This window comes from Callospermophilus lateralis, unplaced genomic scaffold (genome assembly GCF_048772815.1).
Source record: "Callospermophilus lateralis isolate mCalLat2 unplaced genomic scaffold, mCalLat2.hap1 Scaffold_609, whole genome shotgun sequence".
In the NCBI taxonomy this organism is placed as follows: Eukaryota; Metazoa; Chordata; class Mammalia; order Rodentia; family Sciuridae; genus Callospermophilus; species Callospermophilus lateralis.
The window spans coordinates 697,463-720,165 of NW_027514618.1; the positions used below are offsets into that span (position 1 = coordinate 697,463).

The 22,703-nt window shown below is 35.0% G+C and overlaps 1 non-coding gene and 1 pseudogene across 1 annotated transcript; one reads left to right on the forward strand and one right to left on the reverse strand.

Moving 5' to 3' along the window:
* Positions 1-16,080, reverse strand: part of LOC143640792 (actin-related protein 2/3 complex subunit 1A pseudogene) — a 71,739-nt pseudogene extending 55,659 nt beyond the window's left edge.
* Positions 16,081-17,594: 1,514 nt separating this feature from the next.
* LOC143640793 (U1 spliceosomal RNA) lies at positions 17,595-17,754 on the forward strand. Its single transcript, XR_013155149.1, has one exon. It is a non-coding gene; the product is annotated as a U1 spliceosomal RNA (small nuclear RNA).
* Positions 17,755-22,703: the final 4,949 nt, after the last annotated feature.

Sequence of the window (22,703 nt, forward strand, 5' to 3'; positions counted from 1 at the left end):
TACAAAAATAAACTATACAATCATCTGAATAAATACAAAAAAAGAAAACAGGATTTGACAAAAATCCTGCATAACTTTCTGATTAAATACTCTTAGTAAACCAGAAACAGAAAGGAAAAATGAAATTTGCCCTCTCTCCCCCACCCCCAAAAAACTCACACAATTAACATCATATTTAATGAGGAAAAAATGAATAATCTCCACCTAGGAATATTAAAAAACAATAATTTTCATTCTCACTTTTGTTCAATATTTTACTAGAAGTACCAGCCAGGACAAGGAGTAAAAGAAAAAAATTAAAATTCATAATAGAAATGAAGAACTAAATTGTTTATCTGAAAACAGTATCACCATTGACTCTATTAAAAAGGTATAAAACTTAGTAAATTTATTGAAATTACAAGATACAAGATCAAAATATGTGAGTGAATCACATTTCTATATTTTAGCAACAATCAGAAATTGAAGTTATGAAAAATACCATATACAATGTCATCAGATAGTACTAAAAATACAAGGATAAATCTGACAAAAAATATGTTAAAGACCTGTATGCTGAACACTAGGAGACATTCCTGAGAGTAGTTTAAAAATATCTACGTAAATGGAGAGATAAACCATGTTCATGGATCAAAAGATTCATTATTGTTAAGATATTATTCTTCCCAAGTTGGTTTCTAGATTCAATACAGGCTCAGTTAAAACTGTGCAGACTTTTCTGTAGGAATTGACAAGCTGATTGTAAAATTCATATGGAAAAGTAAAGGAAATGAAATAGCCAAAACATTTTTTAAATATAGAATAACAAAATTTTGTAAAAGAGAACAAATTTTCAAGAGCAGATAACAAAGGATAGGCTCTTCAACAAATAGTAATGGAACAATTGGTTACTCATAAACACTGATTTTTGATCACAAATCTAATTGGAAATCCTAAAGCTATAAAACCTTCTATTTAAAAAGTATAAAATTGCTGAGACATTTGGCAAAGCTTTCTTTGCAACAAGGCCAAAAGCACAATTCATAAAATTAAAAAGACAATAAAATGTACAATTTAACTTCATTAAAATTAAGAAAGTCCTCTTTTTGAAAGGCACTGTTAAGAGAGAGAAAAAAAAATTAAAAAACAGACTGGGCAAAAAAAAATGTCAATCATGTACCTAATAAAGAACTAGTTTTCTAGTTCAAGAGCAAAAGATTTGAGTAGATAATACAAACAAAGAATGTGTAGAGGGTAAATAGGTAAATAATATGATTCCTCACATCAATGCAGTACTAAGCCATGTGGTTGGAACCTTTTGTTTTAAATAGGATAACTCAACATAAAATTTTATGTTTTGTTCATTGTGGGTATTTTTCGGTCATTTTTATGTTTTCAATGTTACATTAAAATATAATTTATCTTGATTGCTGAATTTGTTGGTATTCCCTTAAATTTTGTGCCAAAGGTAAGTCTCACTCACTTCATCATAATATTGGCTCTGCTTAATATCATAAGTCATTAGATAAAAGGAAACTAAATCCATGACTCTATTTATATGCCTATTAGAATCTTTAATATTTTTAGAAGACTGATCCTTTCCAGTGTTGGTAAGGATATGGGCTTACTGAAACTCTCATGCACTGGATTGGGAATATGCAACAGTATAACCACTGAGATAAATAGCTTGGCAGTTTTTTTTAAAGGTAAATATTCCACTACCATATGACCAAATTGCTCTACTCTTAAGATATTTCATTAGAAATATTTGTACACAGATGTTGAACTCTTTATTAGAAATAAGTGAGAACTAAAACAATCCAAATGTTTCTCCACAGGTAAAAGATTAGCATACACAGGTAAATGGTTTAGATAATGTTTCCCCTCTATGAAATACTACTTGGAAATAAAAAGAATAAATTTTTTGATTGATATGTTCAAAAACAGGGATAAATCTCAAAATAATTATACCATTTGAAAGAAAGCAGAAATTGGGGGAGTTGGTATAAACCAAGAAATCATAAATTAAGCTAAAATAAAAGCAAAGACCATTTTTACTCAAGTACAGAACAGACTTACAAGTCAGCAGACACAGGTTTAATTATAAGCTCATCAAGTATCCTGAATGTCAAGGATAAGGAGGTTTTGGATTTTAAAAGGGAAAATGGGACAAGGGGATGAGAATTGTTTGGAAAATTCTTTTATTTTCACTTTTGGTTATCCTTGTTGTTTTGAACAAATTTAGATTGGTTCAGAGAATCTATCTATACATTAAGTTATACATGATTAGTTTCCAGGGGACTCTCAGAAGGGGGTTAGTAGTAAATCAATGTGTCTTTTAAAACAAATCAGAAGCCTGTGGTTGGAAACTTTCAGTGTGTAGACTGGCAAATTTGCTCTCTCCAGACAGCATTCTTCATCTAAAAATTAAAGATTGAGGCACTTGTGGGCTTTCAATGCAATCTCTGAAAAATTTTGCACTTTTTTCTTGACCAAACTGCAACCATCTTAATTTTCATTTCCACAGTAGCCACTATTGGTTCCATTTATATAAAATTCAAGAAAATACCAACAATTCTACAGGGACAGGAAAACAAATCACTTATTGCCTGGATGAGGTGGGGAAACTGTAGGGAGCTGTGAAAGGGTGAAATGACAAAGGGCAGAGAGAAACTTTTAGAGGGGATAATATGAGTGTCATCTTGATGATGACTTTACAAATCAGTGCCCCTGCCAAAACTTATGGGATTGAGCAACTGAAATTTATAAAATTTATTGTAGGTCAATTATACCTCAATAAAGCTGTTTAAGAAATATACAGCTGTACAAGAAAGAAGTCATATCTTAGTCTATTTGGTTGATATATGTCATTTAGAAATGGCAAGGGAAAAGGCTTGAATAGTTCAGTGTTTGCTCAAGGGAATGCAACTGGAGCTGAAGGGAAAGCAGAAGAGAATCCCTTTCATGACAATCCTTTCACATGTTTTGATTTTGAAACTCTACACAGTGTATTGGCTTGATTAAAAAAAAAAATGTCTATTAAAAGGAAAATATATGATTTTCCTGAGAACTGTAATATTTCTGGATGAGGAATTCTGATGCACTAGAAAAATTAATAAATATTAGATAACAGTGTGAAAAAGAAGTTACCCTGCATAATTTTATTCTCAGGGTTACCTATTATCCACACCCCCATTATTTTATCACAGTTGTCAAAATTTAAATGAGTGTTATTACTTTTTCTCCCAAAAATAATAATTTCTGAAATATTAGGAGTCACCAACATCTCAAACACCTTTTGATGTATTGATCAAAAATACATATTTTTATACCTCCTGGGAAGTCCCCTAAGATGAAGAATACTTTATTACTTTACTTGATGAAATTACACAGTTCTAATATATTAAGAAGAAATAATTAACCTCACCATGTGGGCAAAGAAGATAGTATCTTAGTAAAACTAAACAAATCTAGTTCCCAAGAGTTAGTGATGACCTCTAACACACCTGACTTTCACTGACATACATTGGAGGAGCTGTGTGATCATGGGCTACTCTTTTAATTTTTCCTTAGTTTTTCAAATATAAAAATGGATAAGTTGGACTTGCTCTCTACATCTCTCTTGGCTTTAGATATATGTAGTTCTATGATCTGATGACTAAATGCCATATTTCACTGAATTTAAAATGCCATTGATTGCAAGACATACTACTATTTACCATAAAGAAAGAAAAACATTGCCAATTAAATTACACTTTCCTATCTTTGGAGATTTTCATTTTCAACTTATTGAAAGAGCATTTAAAAACTCATTTAGACATAGCTTTTTTTTCATGTGGTACTCTTAATCATACATTAAAGAGGAAAGTATAAATGAGATAAATTGGTTAAGGTACTTGCAAAACTTCTTTGTATTCAGAAGTTGACTCTTCTGGACTAGGATTTTTTTTTCTTTACTTCTTTTTTAATCAGACAAGAGCATACTATTCAACATCTTTTAAGAGAACCCTTTGCTATTGTCTCTAGGATTTTCTTTCAAGCTACTCATATACATTCTTCAAGATTTCTTGGAAGGATTTCAGGCTAACAACCTCATATTCCTTTCACAAAGAGTCCCTAAAATGGTGAGTTGAGATATCAATGGATTGCACTTTTCCAGTTATACTTCTAAGTTCAAGAATACACAAACTATGACAACCATGGCAAAACTGTTTCAAATACTGTTACACTGTTAGCTAGAAGATGCTCTAATTTCAGAGAAGTTAAATTATGGGGGTAGGTGATGACACACTCATCTTAGAATTGATGAAATATGACAATGGCAATGAAGAGCCAGTGAAGTATGTAAATTATTAACCTGGTACTTTATAGCAGCTGTACTAATTAAATCAACCATGGCTGAGAACATACACCCATGGGCCATCAATCTTTCTCTTTCTCCACCCTGCTCTTTCTTTCCCTCTCTCTTCTTCCCCTTCATATCCCTCTTCCTCTTTCTTACCTGAGTGCAAACATACTTTAAATAGTCCAAGCATTAGAATATATGCAAGCAATATTATTAAAATTGGAAGACACTTTTCTCAAACTAGGTAGTTTATTTCCTCAGGTTATTAATGTTTTTAATTATATATCAAATCATTCAACATCAGTTATGCTCTGTTGCAAAGAAAAATTTGTAAGGACAATCAAAATATACATCATGGCTGGTGTGCACGCCTCTTATGTGTATTAAAGTATGAACATTTGAATACACGATTTCTATTTCTCCCATCACACTGATATCATACGTTTTCACAAGAAGGATCTCCTTTTAATGGCAAATTTGTCTCTTGATTTCTGGTTCACAGTGGTCTCTGAGTTTTGCCTAGCCAACTGGGTTTAATCATATCTCATTGCTTGAATGGATGTTGGTTCCTCTCAGGAGGCAATAAGGCCTGTTTCCTCTAAGAATTAGAAAAGCAAAGTATTACAGGGTCATTAGTAGTATTATTGGGGGGCAGGCTGTAAATAAGAAATAAATATACATGGCTCCTCATCACAATTACTGAAAATGAATACTCAGGAAAAAATGCCCAACTGATCAGTAAGAAAATATGTATTTACTTTTGCTTGCTCAAGCTTGGGTATGAGTGCAGAAGCAAGTTAGCTCTGGGACCAATTTCTCTCTGCCCTTGCTGCCCTGCAAATGACATTCTTACCAGACCATTAAGAAAACTGTTATAACTTCTAGTGAGACCACCTGCTAGGTCTCAGTGCTGGGACGATTACATCTATCGGAAATAATGACGCATAACTAGAATAAAACACATTAATAACATCACATTTACCCAAGATAATGCATTTCAGCATTTTATATTGCAAAGACCAAGTTAATCAGTAAAAGCATTACCAAAAAAAAAACGAAGCAACTAACAGGCACAGAGTAGATAATGAATATAAAAGCTGAATGTTCAGGCGATTTTTTTTCCCTTTAGAACTAAGTGGATGTGTAATGGGCAGTAATGGATGGAACACTGAGTAAGAAAAAGGTGATCCTGTCATCTGTCTGTGGCTTGATATGCTAAGGAAGAGCTGCCTGTGTCTTCCTCTGAACATAAGAGAAATGGATAAGGCTGAGAGGTGTTATAGAAAGAGTCCTGGATTAAGAGTTGGGAGACCATGGGTCTTATTCCAGCTGTGCTGTTAATGAACTGTGTGACCCTGGGCAATTCACTTCACCCTTCTAGGTCTCCATTTCTTATTTGAAAAAATGAACAGCTTAGACTAGGTGATCTCTGTAATCCCTTTCAATTCTTATATGTTGTGATTCACAGCAGAATGTCAGCCTGGAATGGGAATGCTGTGGAATGTAATAAAAATGCCTATAAAACCTTGGCGCTCCATGGTGCTTAGAACTGAAGGCAGAAAAGATCAGATCACAATGGCATTTGACTCAGTAGACTGAAACCCTGGTAAAACATGGGGACTTTATAGAAGAGCTGCATATAGATCAGAGTAGGAAAGGTTTATATTTCTATTACTTGCTTTTTTAGGCAAGAGCTTGAGTTGATTGTAGTTCATTTCAGGAATTCCCATATCTAGCATAACAAGACAGAATTAGTAAAAAATAACACTAGCAAATACGACCTAAACAGACCCCAAACTGTTATTAAATATAGCCCACCCGAAATTTAACAATTCAGGGATGCTAGAGGTTAAGGGAACACAAGAATGGAAATTAGTTAAGGATCTTACAGTCCAAAACCTCTTTTACACTTTTCCACTTTATTTCTGGGACTGAGCACTTTGATCTTAGAAGAAAAGTATTTCCTCATTCAAACCAATAGCATTTCCACTGAGATTGAGGAGAAATATATATGATGAAATCAGATATATAAAGATTCCCAAGACTAATGCCTAGTGTATGCCTAATCTTATTCATCCTGGTTTGTAGATAGTGTGTTCTTATGACTGTTATCAATATTATGGAGGAAAAAAATTCATAATGACCTTTTACTTTTAACCAAGATGCAAAATATTGAGCTGATGTTAGGGAAAGGACATAAGTAAGTACACTATGTGGGCATTTTACCCCCAGAGCCACACTGACACCTTCCCACAATTATCTGGGACACAAAAATCCAAATCTTGCTACATAATGCTATTCATTTTAGCTTCACATTTTTTTTACTCAAATGAAATTTTAAATTAGTATACTTAAAGACCAAATTACTAAAAGTTTAATTTTTTTTATTCCATCAAATTCCACTATAAGCACAAGCCATCTGAAACCAAGTGAATTATATTTTTTGTCCAAATGAAAGTGAAATAAAATATCAAAAACAAATTCTCCCTCAGAAGAAATGTGCAACCTTTTTATACTAACAATCTTTGGTTGAGTCATTATTTTAGCCAAAAACAATCAGAAATAATCCTTAAATCAAACACCCTTCTTCTCACCCCTAAGCAGAATATAGAAGATGGTAGAAAGGCTGATAGTTTCTTATCATTATAAGGGGAAAAGTATTGGAAAAAAGACAGGAAAGTTAATGATATCTAGCTAACTCATTTCAATAGACAATGGCTCTATCAAGAAGAAGAAGCCCTAACAAATGTGTTTCATGACAGAAATATATTAACCACTTTTTGTCATCTGGAACCTTCATAAATCAATAAGAGATAATATTTACTCTATCCTGCTGGGGTGACTTTTTGTATTTCTAAAAGAATTCATTTATTTCTGGTCACCATAGTTACAACAGAATTTCAGAATGAATTTGTTTCATCATAATTGCCACATGTTAGTATATAAACAGCTGACCTCTACCTTCAACCAGCAGTACTCATTTGTGAATAAAGAAAATCTCTCATCACAAAGTAATTGAACCAGAATTCAAAATATACCATTGAGTGCTTGCCCTCTTCATAGAGTTCAAAAGTATTTCTTAAACTTTTTTTTTAGCATAGCTATCTCTGAAAGACACATCAATAGTACATGAAGAATTTAGAGGGAGATTAAAAATGTGTAGAGTGATGTGGAGATTTGTAGAATTTGAAACAATTTGCTCTTGGCTTGTATTATAAGGCACAATAAAATTTTTGAACTTTAGGCTAATGGGCAAACTGGAATCTATCTTTTTACCAGGTACCCATCAGATATTAAATTTGAAATGTATTCTTTATCAGCCAATTCAGTGTCAATCACTTCAATATCGTTTTATCTATTTAAAAAGCACACCAGACAGAGAAATTATATTAAATCTGATATCTTTTTAGCATTAGTTTAAAAGGTCACAGGTAAAGAAAAGGAAAATCACATTTTTCCTTGATACTTCTTTAAGGCAACAAACATCCAGAAAATATAGAATCAAAGGGAATAAGGACATCCTGCAATTTGGGAAGCAGGGTATTTATAAATCCTAAGAAAAACTGAAATAACATTTTAATAGACAAACAAATCTATGGCCAAAGCAATTAAATATCAGTTAAGTTAAAGATATAACCCTCTTTTTTTTGCAAAACAAAAATCTTCTCATTACCACTAAATCTTTTAAATTTATTGTCCACCTGTAAAATTCTACAATGCTGCCTCTTAAATACAAAAAGAATATGTCATGAGAATATGGAAGGATGAGAAACTTCAACTAAAATCATCTTTTCACATATGGCAGCACAAAACAAATAGTCCTAATATGCTAATTTGAGAGGTTATACAATTTTTAAATAACTGCAGAAACCTCAAGCTATTCTATAAATGAAAACAGAAGTATTTTAGCTAATTCATCTTACACTTATGCTCTTTAGTTAGAAGTTGACTTTCAATATGTTGCATCTGAAACTATTTTATATTTTTAGTACTTATTGGTTTTTGATGAAACCATTTTCCCATGTGTGTTAGATTTGAGTCATGGACATTTGCATGAAATTCTATTAAAATGTATGGTTTTGAGCAGGAACAGAACAAGACAATGTGTTAATAATTCAAGAGATACGGAGATAAATAAGACACTTCTTGCCTAAAGGAACATGTATTAGAAGAATGCAGCAGAAGGATGGAGAGAGATGTTAAAATAAGTACCACTGTGTAGTGATATAATATGAGCTGGTATGTGAATGTGATAAAGAAAGAGGACCCATGCAATGAAAATTAACACATAAAACATATCAGCTCTTTGAAGCATCAGAAAAGGTTTCAAGAAGGAGGTAATACTTGAGCTGTTTATCTTGTTTACGGGAAACTCAAAAGTCTAAGATTAGTAAACTAGTCCATTTTGTTACTAGAACAAAATAACTGAAATTGGGTATTTATGAAGAAAGAAGTTTACTTAGCTCACATTTGAGAGGCTGGAAGTCCAACATCAGCCCAATTGGTTTAGTCTTTGGTGAGGGCTTAAGGGTAAATGTCATCATAGTAGAAATGCTTTACAAAAGGAAGAGATGGCATGAAGAGACTGGAAACCAGAGCAAGAGTGGAGATTCAGGTTATTCTTTTTATAACAACCTTCTCACAAGAACTAATTCTGGGTCCCATGAAACTATCTTAATGCTTTTCAGGGGCATGCTTGCGATGACCTAATGACCTCTCAGTAGGCCTCATCTGAAGGTTCCCTCTGCTCTTAACATAGGCACACAGAGGACCAAGTTTCCAATACATAAGACATTGGGGGACACATTCAAACCATATCTGAATCAGCAGATAGGGGATATTCCAAAAATGATGACTGGGATAAGACATGAAAGACTTCTTTCAAGAACCTTGACAAACTCTTAGTAGATGTTAATATAAGCAAGTACAGATTATTGGAATAAACATTGTGATTTTCAAATACTCATACAACATTTGAAATTTTCTATTTAATTTTTTAAAATGGAAGGTAAACCTTATTCCATTGTGTAGTAGGAACCTCAGGAAAGAAATAGCAATGTCTGACAGATCCCATGTAGTAGTTGGAGTGGTGGCAAAGGGGCTTCAGAGATAACCTTCTTCTGTGGGGAACACTTGCTCTAGGTGAACTAGAATGTTACTTAACCTCTTGGCTATAGTTTGAAGGTGTCCCCAAAAGTTCACATATTGGCTTCTTAAACCTCAATTAAACAGTGTTGAGGGGTAGGCCTTCACTACATGATTAAGTCACAAGGACTCTGCCCTGATGAATGAATGATTGCCACTCTCATAGGGGTGGTTTAGTTATTTTAGTCTAGATCTTCACGAAAAGATGAACTTTGCCCCTTCCTTTCTCTCACCCTCACTTTCTCATTTACATGTTCTCTTGCCCTTCTGCCTTCTTCCATGGGATGAAACAGAAAGAAATCCTTGATAGATGCAGGCATGAACTTGACAGCCCCCAAATCTGTAAGATGTACAATTCTGCACTTTATAAATTACCCTATCTCAGAATCAGCAGGAAATATGGTTATAAAAAGGGGATTTATTAGATTGTCTTAAAGCCACCAGAAACTGGAAAGTCCCCAATGGCTGTCTGTACGCTGGAGAGCTGGGAGAACCAGTAGCTGCACAGTGCCAGAGGCTGAAGTACCAGAACAAGAGGGATCAGCCCTGCTACCCTCCTCCAAGACTGAAGGCTTCTAGAAACTCCCTGGAGAATCACTGGCACAGTCCTCTTTGGAAGAGTGAAGAAGCGAGAGTTCAAAATCCTTAGATGAGCACAGCAGCAATCAAGAACTCATTCAAGAGGAATTCAGCTGCTCTTCCTTCCTTGTTCTTCCAACTTTTATTCCATCCAAGCTACCTATTAGATGGTGCTGCCCACCTGTAGGGAGGGCCTCCTCTTCAGTTTGGTCTCCCACATGCCAATCATTCCTAGACACACCCTCATTGACATACCCAGAAGCCTTTTAATCTCTGGTATCTCTTAATCCAATCAAGATGACAATTCAAATTGACCATTACACTCAGATATTCTGTTATAGTAGCACAAAATGGATTAATGCATCCTTTGCATCTTTCTAATATAAAGTAGGATTATTAATAGTGTTTACCTTCTAAATCAACACTGAACATTAAATAAAAATACACGCAAAACACTAAGACTAAAGCCTGGCAAGTGGTAAGCATATGTTGTTAAGTAGAGCAAGGCTGAAAATATGTGATTTCAGATACAAATTTTCTTAAAGCATTTCTGTAAGTAATTTTATCCTGCGTTGGAATATATAAGAATTTAAGCAATGGAGGAAAAATAAACTAAACTGGCCAATTAAAGTTAATACCCAATTTAAAAGTCTCCATCAAGTTTCTTTGTCTTCATTGCAGTGGAACTGAGATCTTACTGCACTTTTTAATCATGTGAAGAACTCTTAAAAACATGAATGCCAGAATCCACCTCCAGAAGTTAACTGGTCTTGGACTTAAGAAATTTTAAGTGTCCCAGGTGATTGCAATGTGAGAAAAAAAAAAAAAAACTGAAAACCACTGATCCAATGGGTAATTATCTGCCAATTTGAAATTCAAAGTCCCTGTAAGACCTGGTTTACCCTTTTTCATCTGGTTTTATTCTTCCTCTACTCCTTATTCCTCACATGGTATGGGGGAAATTGTGACTGCTCATAGTGACAGGTCTCTGACTTGGGTCTTAACTAGTCTCCTTTATAATAGGGTTGGTCTACTTTTACTCCTATGAACTGATGCCTGCACTGATGTCTACCACAGTCTAGATATGGTATGAGTCCAGGCTGCTCTGCCCTACTAGGAGCCCAGGTAAACCCACCTGGTTTTTATAAATTGTTTGCGGAGCCTACTATTGAGGCCCATAGTCACACACAATGCCACTGGCTGTGAAATAATCTTTCTAGCCTGTTTATTCTAACACCTAGACTGTCTCTTGAATCCCAGGTCCTCTTAATTCCTCCCCCAACTTCACCATGAGATGCAGGCATGTAGGAATCCCAGGTCTCTTGTAAACCAAGTACAGACCTTGGGGGTTTGGAGTCCTTTTATAGACATTTAAATAGACTTTGCTTCCCCTCTTGCTCTTCTGTGGTTCCTGGGACATCATGGATGCAAAGAACTGAATAGTCTGAGACTTTGGTCAGATTTGCATAGTTTTGTGGCTGAGACCAATAAATAGGAAATCAGATGCATCTCATTCTAGTCAGTCTTCCTCTAGTGTATGTCTTTCTTCTTTATCCTTACTCTTATTACATTTGCTTTAGTTACATTCTTGATCCTTTTTACACTATAGTTTAAAGAAAATTCTGTGATCCCAGTCTCCTAGGATTGACTCTGAATGTGGAAAGAATAAATTTTTGGATTTCAGAAAAGTCTCTTTTCAGTAAATCCTGGCATATTTTCTCACCCCAGACTCAATCACTTCATTTATAGCCAAAATTTAAATAGTAAATTTTTTATCTTTTTTTCAAGCTCTAACATTCCTGACTAGATCCTTCCTGAGGCAATGGACATACTTGGATAAATCAGGGGACAGTCTCACACAAGGAAGTAAAAATAAGAAAAGAACAGGAATATACTTTATACTATATTATTCACATAATATTCACAGCTGAAAATAATTCCAGTATGAATTTTCCACTTATCTTGAAGTACTTACTGTCTAGTTCACTGGACAAGATATATATACACATAGAAGAATCTAAACACATTTTTTCACTACTGATAATCTATCAAGATATCTGAAGTTTGGGAACTTCGTTTAAAAAACATATTTCCTTTCCCTTTGGCTTCCTTCAATAGTTCATTGAACATATCAAATGCACTAAAACTCTGATATGTTTCTCATTAAGAATCACTTTCTAGATATCTAAATTTCATACTCTCTCACTTCTGAAATACAGAGGAAACTGACTTTACAGCATACCTCATCAAAATTGCCACTCCCTTGGTTTTAGACACTTGTTCCTTTGTTCCTCCCTAGAATATTATGGTAAGGGCTGGTCTTTCACTCTAATGTCCCATTAAAAGTACTTAGGGATTTTTAGAATGGGAAAGAAATTTTTCTGATTAAGAAAACCTAAAAAATTGAGAAAAGAACAAAGAAGCAAAAATATAAATAAATAAATATCCAGTGATTACCAATGTTATCATTTTGGTATATTTTCTTTCATGAGTCCTGAAAAATTGCAATCAAATATATAGCTATTTTTTTTTACTTTAGAATACATTTTGAAGATTTACTCGAGTTATAAATTTTTCTTTGAAAATGTTTGTTTCCACTAATTTTACTCTTACCAATAAAACTATATGATAAAACAACAGCAACAATATGAAAAAAAAAGTCACTTAAATTTATAATTGCTATACACAGGCTAACTCTTTAATGTACATTATGCACATAATCCTCAAAGAAATTTTGCCAACCAGTTGAGAAACCAGCCTCTACCTCAGAGCAAAGCCTGTCTAAGGAAGGGGGTGTGACCCTTGTCCTTGGAAAGACCCACAGAGCACTCCTAGGCACATACCCACCCTGCTGAGTTGTTTATCTACAAATAACAGGAGAGATCTGCGCCAGGTGTCCCTGACTCAGTCAGACTAGGTGAGGACCCATAGCAACCCCCTAGCATCCACCAATCAGTATGAGACAGGGAAAATACCTGGGATGCCAGATGACCCTCCCAGTAGTTTATGGTGGTTGATAACATGTTGGGAAACCATGTAGTTCAGCACGTACACCCCTCATGGCTTAAACCAATCAATTCAAAGGAATTCCCTTCTTGTACTAACCAATCACCATTACACGACTTGTTCCTGCCAGTGAATGTGCTAATCATGTTTTAGAGTTGTTTTATAATTTTCCCCGAGGAGAGTGATGATTTGTAAGAGATGCTATGTTGTATGTGAAGTTCCTGCCTTCCCCAAAGAGAAACTGCTGCAAACCCTGGCCTCTCAGTGTCACCAGTTGCTGTATGCACGTGGAGGACAGAACTAGCTCCCAATAAACACCTCTTTGTGCTTACATGGATCTTGGTCTCTTTTGGTGTTTTGGGGGACCCGAATTCAAGCATAACAAGTAATAGTATCATTTGCAATTTATAAATGAGGAAACTGAGAGTTGGATTGATTAAAATAATTTGGCCTTTTACACATGACAAGTATAAATAAATGGATTTTGTACTAAAATATAGTTCTACCTGATATCCCATGACCTAGCACATAATCTTCTTTTCATAGGAAAAATATCCCCAGAAGTGGCATCAATTATTCAAAACATTTGCACTCCTTTGTACTCTTGATAGCCATTGCTAAACCGCTTTCCAGAAAAGCTTTTAAAAATATTTACAAGCCTAGGAGCAGTATATGAAAACTCCTATTGAACAGTATTCTGTCCATAATTGTTGCCAATCTAGAAAGTGAAAAATCGCTACTCATGGTGTTTGAATATATTTTCACACTTACTCTCCATTTGCTTTTTATCTAAAATGTCTTTTCTTTCCAGTTTTCTAATAAGATTTTACTCTTGGTTTTCAGAGTTTACAATATTTTAAGACTCATAATCTTTTGACTGCCATGCATATTCCAATTTTTTTTTCTGTTGCCAAATTTACTTTAAATTTGGAATTACATGTTTTAGATATTTCTATGTTGTGCTTGATTTTATATTGTATTTTATTCTTTGGTTTTTCAGTGACTTTATGCCTAAAAAAATTCTTTCCTATCACAAGAGTACTATTTGATAACTTAATTTCATCCTTTTCTATGCTTCAATAGGGGAAGGCCAATATGGCGCATGCTATGTTTGTTCTTCACTAAGATGGTCTGAGTGGAATCCTAGACCTGCTCCTTATTCACTGAGTCAGGCCAACTCCTATTTTGAGACACAGTTTGTCTTTATTCTTAAGTTGGGATAATACCTACTTCTAAAAGTTGTTGTAAATATTAAAAACTATGCACAGGACACCAAGTAAGCATTTAAGCTAATGGCAGTGATTATTTAATTCCCTTGAAATTAATTTTTGGTATAGTGACTAACATATATAACAATATTTAGTGAACTCAGTGACATATGCCTGAAATCTTGGCTACAAGGGAGGATGAGGTTGTGGGGGTTGTGAGTTCAAGCATAGGATGGGAAATACAGCAATACCCTATCTCCAAAAAGAAAAACAACAACAATAAAAAGAAATTAATTTTTGCTCCAAATATTTGATCAGATTAGCAGTATTATATATTTTTAATTCTTTCCTTCTAAAGACCAGCTGAATAGATCAAGCAGATCAGGAGGATGGAGAAGTGAAAGGAAATGAATAGAAAATTATATTGATCAAATTGTATTATGCGCAGGTACAAATATAGCATAATGAAACCCACTAATGTATAGTTACAATGCACCAATTAAAATAATAAAAATAAATAAGCAAAGGACAAGATATCTGAAAATTATTTTGCCTTCTGTGACTGTAAAATGACAGTAACATTTTATAGTTATTAAATTTCTATTTGAGTCTGCAGTGGAAAAGAGGGTCCCTATTTTAAATGATTTTTGCCCATGTGCTCTGGTTCATTCTAATGAGTATGTAGGCTCTTCTTCACAGTATTTCAGATAAAATAGCCTGGCAATTCTACCCAAGGGAAGGGTGAATAGAGCCAAGGGCAGCCATAGATCCTGTCTATTGGCAGCACCATCAGTGAATAGACCTTTCTTCACTCCAATATGCTCAGAAGGCAGGACCAACCTGAAAGAGTAGCCATACCAAGTGCCACATGAATGGCTGCAACATCAGCTGCCCCACCTATTCTGCCCACAGCACTGCCAGAAAAATCTTGATACAACACTTCATCCTCAGATTTCTGATAAAACTTGAGTAACAAGGATAAGGCAGTAACAAGGATAAAGCAGAAAATTATTCTACACAATAGGCTGCTGCTTTTCCTACCACATCTATTCTCATCTCATCCAAAACATATTTTGAATATTTTTTTTCCAAATGGAAGTAAGCCCAGTGCAGATTTTCCTTCTAAATAATCAAGTTTCCTCTCCACAAAAGCCTAACTTGTAGATTTTTGAAAAATATTTTCCTACAGATATTTAATTTAGCTCCTATCCAACAAAAGGAAAAGGAAAGAAAATCTCCACTAAACAATATGAACAACTGTAGGTAGGATTTTTACATTTGCTTCCAAATCTAAAAGAAAATAAGATTTGAAGGCAATTTGCAGTGACATAGCACTGTATCTTCAGACTAAGATCTGAGTCAGTGTGAACACCCAATTTGAGCACAATTTGAGCAACCGTGGATTGTTGACAACTTAGGTTAGATAACGTCTAACATTCTCTGCTTCAATTTCTATTCACCAAAGATTACCATAAATTTTTTATTCCCAGAATTCTACAGCTGGTTTCTGTGCCCTGGCTTCTGACTTAAGCCTGCCACTGTGAGGTTTGTCTTGGTTCATTAATTCCCACTTAGGTTTCTGACTTCCCTCCAAGTCACAGAGAGGATTTGTGGCTCTGTAAGGCTCATTAGAGCACCTACTCTGTGAGGGCCCTTGGCTGTGCTGTAGACACCTCCACTGGGGCTGCTTATATTCACAGGCATTGTTGACTTGGGTTTTCTCTTGGGTCTCAAGGCCAGTCTCTGAATGAGGCCCAGGACCTTCAGGCTGAGTAAGAAACTCAACTCCTCTGGGATGAAGGAAAGCCTATAAGCCATTTTACCTCATTTCTCAGTTCTTTGGAGGTAGTAAGAGGTCCAGCAAAGAAAGACCATTTATCTCTCCTCTTGGTAGGGTTTCTTGACTAACAGTAAAGCTGTCTCAAATATAGCAGCTTTACCCAATCCTATTTCTGTACTGGTGGCTGTGCTCTCCCACGGTTAGCACAGACCTGTCCAGTCTGCTAGTACATGTCACTTCCTTTTTTCATTCTTAATTCTTGCCTGCCAACAGAGTCAAGGATTTTTATGACGTCACTCAGATTTCTCTTATTCCTTTCTCACATATGTAATTTGTTGAAAAGAAAACCAACTTTCAACATTGAAATAGTTACGGGAAATTTAAAAAAAAAAAAACTATAGTCAGACAATAGAGATGATATCGTTACCATCATCTCTAACAATTGCATCATCTTACAATGTGCCTAGTGCTGATATAGCCACTTTACGGCCTATGAAATTTATTTAATCCCTCTAACAACCTAATAAGGAAGATAGTCATATCATCCTCAATTTAAAGATAAGGTATCTGCAGCACAGAGAGAGTAAATAAATTCTGCAAGGTCAGAGAAATAGTAAGTCACAGAGGCGTTTCCAAAGCTGACTCCAGACCCCCTGCTCTGACCCCTGACACTTTCCTACACTGTCAGTTCTCCAGTGGTTTCCTGAAACACTATTATCTAGTGTACTCAAACATCTGCATCTATGCAGTTCACTTCTGTGTCTACTATGATGAAGGTACCACTGAAGACTGACCTAGAGAGAGAACACAGGTAACTATAAAAACAGAGCATATGGAAATTAAAGTTGAATTTCTAAATAAAAGAGGAATTTTGATGATCAGAAACTTAAATAACAGTATTGTCCCATTTTATGAAAGAGGAAACTGAAGCTCAGGGAAGTCAAGGATCTTCACCATCATCACACAGGCAGTAGCATGCGTTCCATGAAGTATAGATATTTTAGTGTGTTGTGTAATACCATAATTATATACTCCAAAAATCTTAACCTTAATTCTAGGGGACTGAGGCTTGATCCTAGGAGAAACTCTCTTCAACTATCAGCATGTCATGTTCTAGAAAAGAAGTCCCAACACCTAAATGGCATTCTTCACTGAATTCAGATGACCCACCTGAGCCATTTGAATGAGGGAAGTAGCCTAAGATGGAGATGCAGACAGGGGTCCAGCTGCCGTTATACAGAGACAGCCTACTCTTGCATATCTTGCAACCAACCTCTTAATGTTTTCTGCAATTCCTCAAACAACTGAAATTCTTTTCTTCAATTCTAGTTAGCTCGTTCAATGACAGAACACCCAAATTAACATCTCTGCTAGGTGATAACTAATTAGTTTATCCAGAAATCACTTGTAAAGAGCAAAGTTTAACTATTTCCACTCTTTAAAGTCATTATACTGTGAAGTACTAAAAGAGATCAAGAAACAATTAGATTCAAATCCAAATTAGGTCATTTGCTGAAAATATCCAGGTTTCAGTAATTCATTAAAAAATGATATACTTACCTGGCAGGGGAGATACTATGATCACGAAGGTGGTTTTCCCAGGGGAAGGCTTATCCATAGCACTCAGGATGTGCTGACCCCTGCAATTTCATCAAATGTGAGAAACTTGACTGCATAATTTATGGTAATAGGGACTGCATTCATAATCTTTTATTATGGTATATTGTTAAAACTATTTTATTAGTAGTAGAATTATTGTTAATTTCATACTGTGTCTAATTTATAAATTAAACTTTAATATATATATATGAAAAGTCTTATTACATATAGGATTTGGTTTGATCCATAGTTTCAGGCATCTGCTGAGGGTCTTGGACAGATCCCCTAAGATAAACAGGGACTATTTACATTAAATGTTCTATATAAAATGAACAATTCCCTTATAATCAGAAAGTACCAAATTTAACTCAAAAAATAGGAAGACCTGAATCATCTATATCAATCAAAGATTGAATTTTTAATTTAAAAATCTTCCCACAGAGGTATCTCCAGGACTGAATGGCTCCACTGGTGGATTCTATAACACATTTTTTAAAAATCATACTAATTCTATGCACATGTTTTCAGAAAATAATGGAGGAAAGACTAATTCCCATATCAGATAACAAAATTTGACAAAAACATCACAAGAAAATGTAACTATAAATCAACATCCATTCTGAAAAATGAATGCAAAAATTTGAACAAAATTTAACAAATCAAATACAATATATATTAACTAATATATATGTATATATATATATATATATATATATATATATATATATATATATACACACACACACACACACACACACATACATATATATATATGTGTGTGTGTGTGAGTATGTGTGTATCCCAAAGAGTGAGTCATTCCAGGAATGGCTAGGTTGGTGTAACATTTAAAAATCAATCAATATATTTCACTACATAAATAGTATAAAGGAGGAAAACCATATGATGTTGTTGGCCTTTGACACAAGTTATGATTAAAAAACTCTGAAAACTAGGAATAGGAGAAAAGTTTCCACACTTGTTCAAAGATATTTATGAATATCTGCAGCTAATATTATATTCAAATGTGTAAGGCTTAGTGATTATTGGCCAAGATCAGGGGCAAACAAGATGTCTATTTTTCCCTACTTCTTGGTAATATTGCACCAAAATCCCTAGCCAACTCAATAAGCTCAGAAAAATTAATAAAACGCATAAATATTGGAAAGAATGAAATAAAACTGTAGAGAGGACATGGTCATCTTAAAAGAAAACCTAAAGGAATCTACAAAATAAAACCTACTAAAACTAATAAATGATCTTGGGATACAGGCTCAACATAGCAAAAATCAGCTTAAGTTTTACATAGGAGAAGTGATAAATTAGAAATAAACTTCAAAAAAAAAAAAAACTCCGTTGAATAGCATTAAAAATAATTAGGGATAAGTTTAAGAGAAATATGCAAGAACTGGGCACCCAAAACTACAAAACACTATAAATGAAAATTAAAGAAGATCAAAATAAAATGAGAGAGATTCCATGTTCATGGTTCAGAAGATTAATATGGTCATTCACAAGTTGGATACATAGATTGAATGTAAAATGATAAGAAATTTTAAATTTTATACAAAAAGGGAAATGACCTAAAATAACCCAAACAATCATAAACTCTTGAATAAAACTAAAACACTTACTTACTTTCAAAACTTTTTACCACAGTGGGTCATTTTTCACCAGTTGCAATATGGCAAATGTGGCATTTGTATAAGTAGAGAATGAAACATAAATAAATACATTTATGGCCAACAGATTTTTTTAAAAGTGTCAAGGCAATTTAGTAAATTAAAAAAAAAATATTCTTTTCAACAAATGGCACTTACATACCTATATATCTGTAGGGGAAAAAAAACTTAGTCCTTACACATATTTTAACTCCAAAAGGATAACCTACATAAACACAAGAGCTAAAACTGTTAAACTTTCAAAATAAAACAAAAAAGAAAACCTTTGTGACCTTGGGTTATGCGAGTATTTCTCACAAAACCACTAAAATAGTGATATGGCAAACTGAACTTAATCCAAGTTTAAACTATTACTCGTTTAAAGATAGGAAAAGATTATAATACCAGTAAATGGTAAACTGAAATTCCATTTCAGGCAAAATAGTTCCTAAATCCCAAATGTTTACTTTTACCTCTTGTGGTCTCTGGTACTTATTCTGGAATATTCTGCTCAGAAACACAACATAAATTGGCATGCATATCTAAAGAAGCCTAAGAACATTCTTTAAAAAGTAGACCAAAGGTCAAGAAGAGTAGATACCATAAACATTTAACTCAGACTGGAGTATGAAGCCAAAAGTTTCCTAAAAGTGGATGCTTTTTTTCCTTAGCATGTTCCACATGAATTCAGGAAAACACTTAATAAAGTGAAGAATGACCCGAAATGGAAGATCATGACCAGGGACCTGGGCCCTAGTCTTAATTCCTCACTGAGGAATATATAACCTTGAATTTCTGCACCTGAGAGAGTCCCTCTGTCTAAAATACAAAGGCGTTGACTTGGGTGATCCCTCATGCCTTTTTTAGACTTATGATATTAATGATAAGAGATTCTCCAGTCCTTTAGTCAACAACGTTTGTTGCCAAGTTCTAATGGTGCGCAGTTCCTGAGGGTGAGTGAGGCCTGGCTAGAACAAACAGAATCCATGTGCCAGATCTGAAGTCAGGAACATCATGATGGCGCTCCTGGTTGGCAGCTGAGCTGAGCAGACCCTGCTGGGGCACCGTCTGTCACAGCTGTGTGAAGTCAGAGGAAAAGAGGTAGGAAATGTTCACCAGCTGTAGTGGGTCATATTTCACCAGCTGCAGATGGTTCTGTGGGAAAAATATAGAGGAGGGGGGTCTCAGTGACTAGCAAATTATCCCCAACAGCGTCATCAGAGATGAATGAGATCTCTGTCCAACCTGGGAACTAAGCCTGCAGATTCACTTTGGGGAGAGTCCAGCCTCCTCTGTGTTTTCTGACAGTCTCCATCCAAATTCTCCGCAAGCCTGCAGTGTCTGGTACTGCACAATCTCATAGCTCCTAGGTACTTAAGGCACAGTAATAAATGATGCAAGGCAGTGACTAAGACTTATCCACCCATTTTAGAAGTCCCTAAAAAATAACAATGTGTACCTGACCCACAGTGGGTGCTTGACAGATACTTATCAAAATGCATTTCATTGAAAGGTCATTCACATCTAACATGGAAAAATACACATGAAGTTTATTCTTTCACATCTATACAATTTTTTTTGGGGGGGGGCATAAAATATAAAAGCCTAAATATGATTCAATCTTGTGTCTCTGTTGTTCCAAATCTCCTTCCGTTTTCCCAAATTCCTGTTTTAATTTTGAGCTAACTGAAATGGATCTCTTGTATTTCCAGCACAGCTAGGTAATGGGAAGATCTAGAATTAACCACAGAATTTAGGCTTTGGTATGATTAAATGATGACATTTGTTTGAAGCATCAAAATATCTCCTTTCTGCTTCACCCACAAATACCATCAATGATTCTCTCTCACCTCTTGGTAAACAAACCAACGACAACAACAACAAAAACTAGCTTTTAGAAAAGGCTCTGATATTTCTCATCTATAACCCAGAGTTAAGTTTTTCAATGTGATGGCATTCTAAGAAAATTTACAACCTAAGGCATTATTCTAATTGTTTCACAAAAATCTCCGCCACCTGTACAAGCAATTCAGTAACTAGGGAAAGCAAGGGGAGGGCCTATGCTGTAGCACAGAGGACACATTATCTAAAAGTAAAATTAGCCTTAACTTTTATGTGCACTTTTTACCACTACTTCTTTTGACCTTTAGCTCACCACACACCTGACTTACTATATTACTGCTTTTGCTGCTAAAATGTGAAATGGATAACTAATGACTTAAAAGAGCTACTGCCAAGGAGTGATTAACAGTCCAGGAAGAGGCAGACAGAAAGCACCAGGAAGTACACCTGTGCATGCAAAGAGTTAATGCATTTCCAAAGGTTTCCTCGCTTGGAAGGATATTCCTCACTTTGAAGTATTAAAAAAAAATCCAGGTGTGCCTGAGGAATGCCAAAAGAAAAGAGACTGCTTTTAGGAGATAGTGAACTCCAGACCTTAAATGATTTAAATGCATTCCCCATGTGCAGCTGCTAAACCAAAGCACCTCACCCCAGGGAAGAGATGAGAAATTTTGAGGGCGATTGAGCACTGAGAATTCTCATTGTGGCTTAGCAAAAAGTGACTTAGCACATGTGTTTCAGTAATTACAAAGAGTCAGGGTGCTCACTGGCTCTGAAACGCAGAGTCACCCGTGTGACAACTCTGATGCTGGCGTAAGAGGCAATCAGATGAGGCAAGAATGAACACCTTTTGCCTGTGCAATCTGCTAATGCTCAAGGCACCTTTTCTTCCAGGAATGGATGTCTGAGTTGGACATTCACACTAAGATTATTCATTGCTTTTTCAGATTAGGTGTGCAGAGCTAATCAGGGGAAAAAGAAGGAGATGGAATGCTTATTAGGCAGCTACCATGTATGCAGCACTTACTCAGGGGCCTGGAATTTTACATACACTTCTGAAAAGCAAAATAAAAAGAAGTTTTCATTCTGAAATCTCACATACATTACAGAAAGATACAGATAATGGCAAAATCCTCTCCAACTCAGTCCACATCATAAAACAGCATTGCCAGGACTTCAGAAGGCCTCGGCAGTTTCGTCCCTCAAAACTGCCTACTCTCCCCTGAACATTAGCCTCACTTGTGACAATCCTTTTCTTACTTTGCTTTGAGGATGTTTCATGTAAGCAAACATTTATAAATTCTATCGTTGGTTGTACTTCTTTCTGATCTTTATATAAATGGAATCAAGCACTATGGATTTTCTGGTCTCTGTTTTCTATCATTCAACACCACAGTGATGATGGTCTTGTCTTTGTAATTGTAGTTTGTTCATCTCTTGGCTATCATATTATATTATATGACTGTACCACAATCTATCCATTCTATTGTTAATGAGATTTAAATAGGAACTACTATGAGTAATCTGCTATGAGCATTTTTATACATCTCTTTTGAGGCAAA